This window comes from Sinocyclocheilus grahami, unplaced genomic scaffold, assembly GCF_001515645.1.
Source record: "Sinocyclocheilus grahami isolate Dianchi unplaced genomic scaffold, SAMN03320097.WGS_v1.1 scaffold313.1, whole genome shotgun sequence".
NCBI lineage: Eukaryota > Metazoa > Chordata > Actinopteri > Cypriniformes > Cyprinidae > Sinocyclocheilus > Sinocyclocheilus grahami.
Window position 1 is genome coordinate 1,500,295 of NW_015505492.1, and position 7,312 is coordinate 1,507,606.

The 7,312-nt window shown below is 36.3% G+C and overlaps 1 pseudogene; it reads left to right on the top strand.

Annotated features, from left to right (window-relative positions):
- LOC107601793 (collagen alpha-1(XVII) chain-like) overlaps positions 1-7,312 on the top strand; it is a 22,315-nt pseudogene that overhangs the window by 3,277 nt on the left and 11,726 nt on the right.

Sequence of the window (7,312 nt, forward strand, 5' to 3'; positions counted from 1 at the left end):
CCCCCCCCCCCCCCACACACACACACACACAAAAGACATGTCAGCAAACCCGAACACTAGTGATTAACACGGAGTGATTCTGATTGGCTGAAAATGGTTACACCTTTAATTTAGGCCTGTTTCTTTCGATATCAGAAATGTATTCACAGCTACTTGATTCTTATTCTTAACTCAAAGCATTCAGCTGTCCAATATTTCTGAAAAATAGGGCCTACCATTTTCTGTTGCAACGCTGTGTAACAGAGAGCTCACTGCGGAAAATTGTTTCCTACAGCTGTGTTCCTGTTCTGTAGTAGCTAAGGCCTATAGTTCCCATTTTTCCCCTAGTAATTAATAAAATAATTTCCACTCAATTCAATATTCAATATATATAGAATTTGAAAAGTAGTAGGGGAATAATGAACAGTGTGCGGCAAGTCGTCAATAGAAAGTAAACATCGCCAAATTGCGTTCAATGTTTCTGGTTCCTGGACATTATTGATCAGTTACATATTTAAATATATGTGCTAAATATATGTGTTGGTGTTGAAATAATGTTGAGATAATTATTAGTTAAAAAGATGTCTATCTGTGTTACTGTTTTAGAGACGGAAATCAGGACCAGGCTTCAGAGTGCATCTCCCTCCACTAGATGTATGTTATCCCTCTATTTCTTTCTAATTCAATTGTCTTAAGGATTCACATAAATAGGCAATAATAATAATATAATTCGATTTTTTTTTTAACTGAATGAAACTGATATGTTGAGAAATGTTTTAACAGCCCCGTTAAAACTTGAGGAATCAAACAAATGTAGCCTATACAGTTTATTTTCTTCTCAGAGGCTCAAGGAAAAGCTATAGGTTGTTGAACGCCACAGCGGACTGTAGTATGAGATAGTGAACCTGAAGGCACCTTTAGACTCGACTAATACAGTGCTGGTGCTACAGGGACAGAGCTGGATGATGTGAAGAAGCTGCTAAAGGGATCACGATCGGCCAGCATCAGCCCCACACCATCCCCCTCCTCCTCCCCTCTCCCTATACCTCGCAAGGCCAGCACCTTAAACACCAAGATCTCCACCAAGCAAGGTATGGAAAGCTGGATTAGAAGAGCTCAGGGCATTGACATATCATGCGTTATTAGTAAAGCTTACATAGCCTATTAGTAAAGAGTTTATAGTAGTTAACACTCCTACCACACCTATGGTGTGCAGAGCCTATTTATTTTCATGCACAAAAAAATTCATGCACAAATTCCCCGGTTCATCCGTGCATAGAGATCTTGTGTTCAATTCCAAGGCGTTAAGACTTCCTTTCAATTTTCTCAGTCGAGCAATATGACACCACTATTCTTGAGGATGACCTGGCCTCATACACATGGAAAAGCTCCACACTGCCCTATACAGTCTCCACTGGTACTGCTTACGGCTTCAACAGCAACACCAACATCATGTCAACGGGAGCTACTCTTGTTAACAGCACATCACCATCCTCCTTATCAGGTCTGCGCAGTTGAACACTGATTTACTAAGCTGACCTGATAATAAAGAGAATTTATCAAGTCATCACCAATATCACTCTATTTTCTGATGTATTATAAATAAAACTAGCCTACTAATACATCAAAACATTCAGTTGAAGGCAAGGTCCTCCAACAAATATATTAGCTAAATACATGTTATTTCTTGACTTACAGTGTATGGCTACCACAACAATTTAGCTCCTGCGAGTGGAGTTCTATCTTCCAGTGGAGTTAACACACACTCAGGTATCCTCTGAGGTGTAAAATATTAAATAATTGTGATGACATTGCTTTGACAAATGACAAGTTAATAGCATTCCTTGTAAGCATGTTCAATTGTTTATGTTTTAGGATATGGAGTGCAGAAGAATTATTTGACAAGTCCCAGCAGCACTCTTGGTGTTGGTACAGGCATCTCCACCACAGGTGTTTGTTATATTTTTTTCTGTACAGCATAGCTCGACAACAAACCCAATGTGAGATGTGAGAGAGTTTTGGGACAGTTGATAGAATCGTCACTTGCTCTGTCGCCCAGTGCTGAACTGTCAAAGTAGTAAACAGTGTTCTGCTGTTTAAATATGTTACAATGTTAACATAAATGAGGTTTTGGTGAAATTGCATGAATAGAGGCTTAGAGGCAGCAGTTAGGATGGAATGAAAATAATCAACAAATCAGTATGAGTTTTCACTGTATTTCATTGTGTTTTCAAAAAAAAACTAAAAAACTAACATTTGATGAAAATTGTAAATATAACATTATATACTTTAAATACACTGCTGTTCAAAAGTTAGTGTTTGGTAAGGTTTTTGAGAGGCATCTCTTATGCTCACCAGGGCTGCATTTATTAGATCGAAATAAAGTAAAACAGTAATTAATTATAATTCATTTATTAATAATGTTACTGTACAATTTAATATAAATAACTGATTTCTATTTTAATTATACTTTAAAATGTATTATCATCATATGATAGCAAAACTCAGTGTCACATAATCCTTCAGAAATCATTCTAATTTGCTGATTTGCTGCTCAAGAAACATTTCTTCTGATGATTGATATCTTCTGATTATCACTGTTGAAAACAGTTGTGCTGATTAATATTTTTGTGGAAACGATGATAGATTGCAACCAGGTAAAAGTCTTTACTGACACTTTTGTCCAATTTAATAGATCCTAGCGTTTTTCTGTTTGGGTCAGTGAAAATGTTGTAAACATCAGAACTATCTTTAGTTCTCTAAAGAGGTAGTTATTGTTGCTTAATGAACAGTGTCCTTATAAGTGGCAAAGAAATACTTGACATTCAAACATCTTTGTTTATTTGTTATGTGTGTATTTTTAGGATATGGAGTGCAGAAGAATTATTCCTCAAGTCCCATCAGCACTCTTGCTGTCAGCACAGGAGTCTCCACTTCAGGTGTTTGTTATACTCACACAGGAAAAAGATTTATGGCTTTTCAGTGTGGCTTGATAAACAGGAAGATTTTGTGTCATATTTAGGAACTGGTACAAGGACCCTTAATGAGAATGTGTCAAAGAGATACCTGACGCTGGAGAAAGAGAACATTCCAGTGAGAAGAGAAACCGAAGAACTTATCCTGACCAAAGACAGTGGCAAGCAGTTTACAAACAGCACCCCTAATGGGACAGCAGGTAAACACAGGACACTAGATTTTTATTTGATGTTGCAAGGGGAATTAAAGCGAATTGAAATATAACATGCTTAATATTATGACCTACACTAACACTACATTCTGATTAACTGAATACTCACTTTGCTTTTAAGGGTCGTATTCAGATGTTTCAGCGAAGAAGGGAACTATGATGACCAGCTATTCTGAAAGTGCCCCTGTAAAGTCTAGCTCTGGCACACATTGTAAGGGCTTAATTTTCATGTATCTTGATGTTTTTTTAATTTACATGTTTTCATCTTGAGGCATATTAAGATTAATTCACATGTTTACATCTTGAGGCACTGCTTGTCTCAAAGAAATATTGAAAATATCTGTTGACATCACAAAACCGTTTTTTTTTTACCTCTCTAAAGATGGGTCTACATCAGTGTCAACAAAAGACAAAGCTACTTATGCAGGTAAAATCTTTTTATAAAAAAAACAGTGCACAGAGTAGAATGTACAGTCATACTGTATGATACAGAGAATCACCAGTCTCTTCCTGTGTGTGTCCTGTCAGAGATTCATAAGGTGAAGTTTGTTGGTGATGAGGATGATGACTGTAATTGTGGAGGGGGTCTTTGTGGAAGTGGGCCAAACTGCTGTTCCTGGTGGAAGTGGCTGCTGGGGTTTTTGCTCAGCCTCCTGTTGCTCCTCGGCCTTCTGTTTGGACTCATTGCTTTATGTAAGTCTAGTCATTTTAATGAAAGACGTGATTCATTTATTCACTATTTCTCTTGGGGTAAAGTTATAGCTAATAAAACATTTGAAACAGCTTGTAGCTTCATTTTAAAACTGTACAGTAGAAGGTTTTCAAAATGTGAGGCAAATTATGATTCACCAAATAATTTCAATAAAATGTAAAATTGTATTTTAAATTTTATTAAGAAGTTATTTAAAAAATAATAAGCATTCTTACCTCTGTGGATTTGGTTTAACTTGGGAGAAGGGAATTGTATCTTATGTATCAATGTGTATTTATCAACAGAGGATTAGTGTTTGTGTGCAGTTCAACTCAAGAATAGGATTTCTGCCTAACTTAGATATACAGTGGGTACGGAAAGTATTCAGACCCCCTTAAATTTTGCATATTGTCTTCTAATCTGAAGCAAATCTCTTTTCCTTGAAGCTGAGGAGGTAAAGAAACTAAAGTCTCGTGTCAGCGCTCTTGAGGGAATATCCTCCTCCATCAGTCCTCAGTCCGCTCCTATTGATGACACTGGCATACATGAAGAAGCTGGAAGTACAAAGACAAATATTAATTCACCGGATTCTACAGTTAATTCAGGCAATTCTGTACTGCAAATACTGAGAGCAGAGCTGCAGTCTGAAGTCATGAAAGGTACGTGTGAACACAGTTCTGCCTAGACACACAAACAACACATGCACCTAAACATGTACATTGTTTATAAAATGTCACGCATATATGCATATGTTTAATACAAATAATATTACATTTAATACATACTTTTTGTGTATCTAGCCTTCTTTGCTTCTTCAGTTAAAGCTGAAAGAGGACTTCCAGGGCTTAAAGGTACACCAGATATATAGTTTTTACTGAACTGCCAGTATAGAAAATGTTATTTATACGTTCTATGGAGATTTAATAGTCAGTAGCCTGATTTTCCATCACTACTACATCAATCACACATTTGCTCTTTTCACCACTTTTAGGTGACACTGGATCTCCAGGAACAAAGGGTTTGTACAATTTTAAAACTGGCTGTGAAAAGTCTGTGAATTAGTTGACCTATATGTTTATATTGATCTGCTTACAGTCTTAAACATGAAAACTTAAACAATTTAAACTGTTTTTCAGGAGATAATGGTTTTCCAGGCCTTTCAGGTAAGAATAATGTTTGATCCTCTGTAGAGCTAATCTTAACAGTTGTGCAGAATGAAGTCTCAACAGATTTCATTGTTTTTTGATGTGCATCTCTAGGTCCACCAGGAATGCCAGGACATACAGGAAGAGATGGACAAAAAGGAAGTGCAGGTACATGAAACATTAGGCAGCACTTTTATTTTGTGGGAAAATCATTCACCATCATTCTGGTCTTGTTGGTCCACCTGGGCCTAAAGGTCAGTACACAAAAAGCAATTTATATAAAGGCTAATACTTATTATATTCAGTGAAATTAGCTGTACAGAATAATTTGAGATTGGCTAATGAAATGCATTGGCATAAATATATATACTTAAATATGAATGTTTACATAATCATTAAGCAGTAATGCATCTTTGTTCTCTTTTTGTTTGTTTGTTCAACAGGTCCCAGTGGTTTACATGGTAATCAACTCTTTCTTTACAAAAAAATATTTTCGTGACATTTTGTGTATCACAATGAACACTTGGTGTGTTTTCACAAAGCATTACCGTACGTATATGAATAAAATCCTAATGTTTATTAAAAAAAAATGTCTTTCCAGGTGATAGAGGACTTCCTGGTCCACCTGGAATTAAAGGTTTGTAGCTAATTATATGTCAGCCTGACTTACAGTATCCAGTTCTTCATTATAGTCAATGTGAATTCATGTAAAATTGTGTATGTGTTGTGTCAGGTGATCATGGTGATAGAGGAGAAAATGGATTGCCAGGTGTGTATATTTGTACTGAGCCATAAGAACTTTATTCATTTGTGCCATGTTTACAAATATTTGATTCATTGTTAAATCTCTGTATCCTCTATCAGGTGCTTCTGGTGCTGCAGGACGACAAGGGCCACCTGGTGAGAAAGGAGCTAAAGGATCAGCAGGTGATTCATCTGTAGGAACAGACACAAACCTGAGATTTTTGGCTTTTTGCCATTTTATTATTAGAACAGGGAGAGAACAGACATGTGATAGGCAGTGTGGCGGGGAATCAGCAAATGACTAATTGCCAGGGTCCAATTCAGGTTGCCTGTATACTGTATATCAGCACTATATGCATACAGTTCAACATCAGACAGAGCTATATTTTTAACCGTGATGTGTTGGCCATCAACACCAAAAAAAATGTAGTTTCAAATAAATGCTGTTCATTCTATTCATCACGGTTTGCACAAAAATATTAAGCAGCATGAATGTTTTCATCATTGCTAATAATAAGAAATGCCAAATCAGCATAATAGAATGACTAAAGGACACTGAAGACTGGAGTAATGAATCCGTGTATCATTCGATCATTCGTTTTTTGATTTAATATTGAAAGTAGAAAAATTAGAAAACTGATCCTTTTTCGTTTTTTCGTTTTTTTCCAAAAAACGAAAAACGAGAATTCAGCTTAAATTTTCTTTTTCGTTCAGGGGTGGAAAAATGAATAAACAGTTTGAATATTCGATTTCTACATGTGGGCGGGAATTAAACGCCCCTTTCTGCTGATTGGTCAGCCGAATATCAAACCGTGCCGTCATCAGTTCTTCCGCAGTATCACGCAGCAGAATAATAGTCCTCTGCTGCTGCAGTTGTACAAATTAATAACCCATTTTATCAATTTCATATTTCTCTCATCAAACAGACTAATGAATAGTTCGTCTAATGACTGAGTATTAAGTTCCCTCTATGGGGGAAAAATCCAAGTGAACATCAATCAGTACTCAATATTAATTTAAACTGCTTTAAATATGACTGCTGCTTATTTCCTGTGCACTTCTGCGCTTGACTGTAGTCGCGTCTGTCTGCTTATTGAGTTTATTTAACCCATCGCAATTTCGCAACATTGCAATGTCCTGCTCGGGCTTGCCAATTTAATGGCAGAGAATGGTGACTTTAGTTGTTTTTTTTAAAAGCGGATATATATGTCATAAAATAATCCTATGCATCTCGTGCCGTATATTCCAAGCATTCTGAAGGTATACTGAGGGTTTGGTGAGAAAAAAACGAAATGGCAAGTTATTATATTTTATGAAAATCTTGCGTTGCAGCTCACGCTGCGCACAAGTGCATATCCTTTTGAGATATCAATTATAATCAATTTTAATAAAACACAAGATTACATTATATAACTCTAACAGTAGGCTATATTTAATATCTGTTGTTTGATGAAAAAAGATGAAATGTAGTTGCAATAAATGTGTTAAGAATCCATACAACTGCAGCAGCAGAGGACTATTATTCTGCTGTGTGATACTGCGGAAGAACTGATGACGGCACGGTTT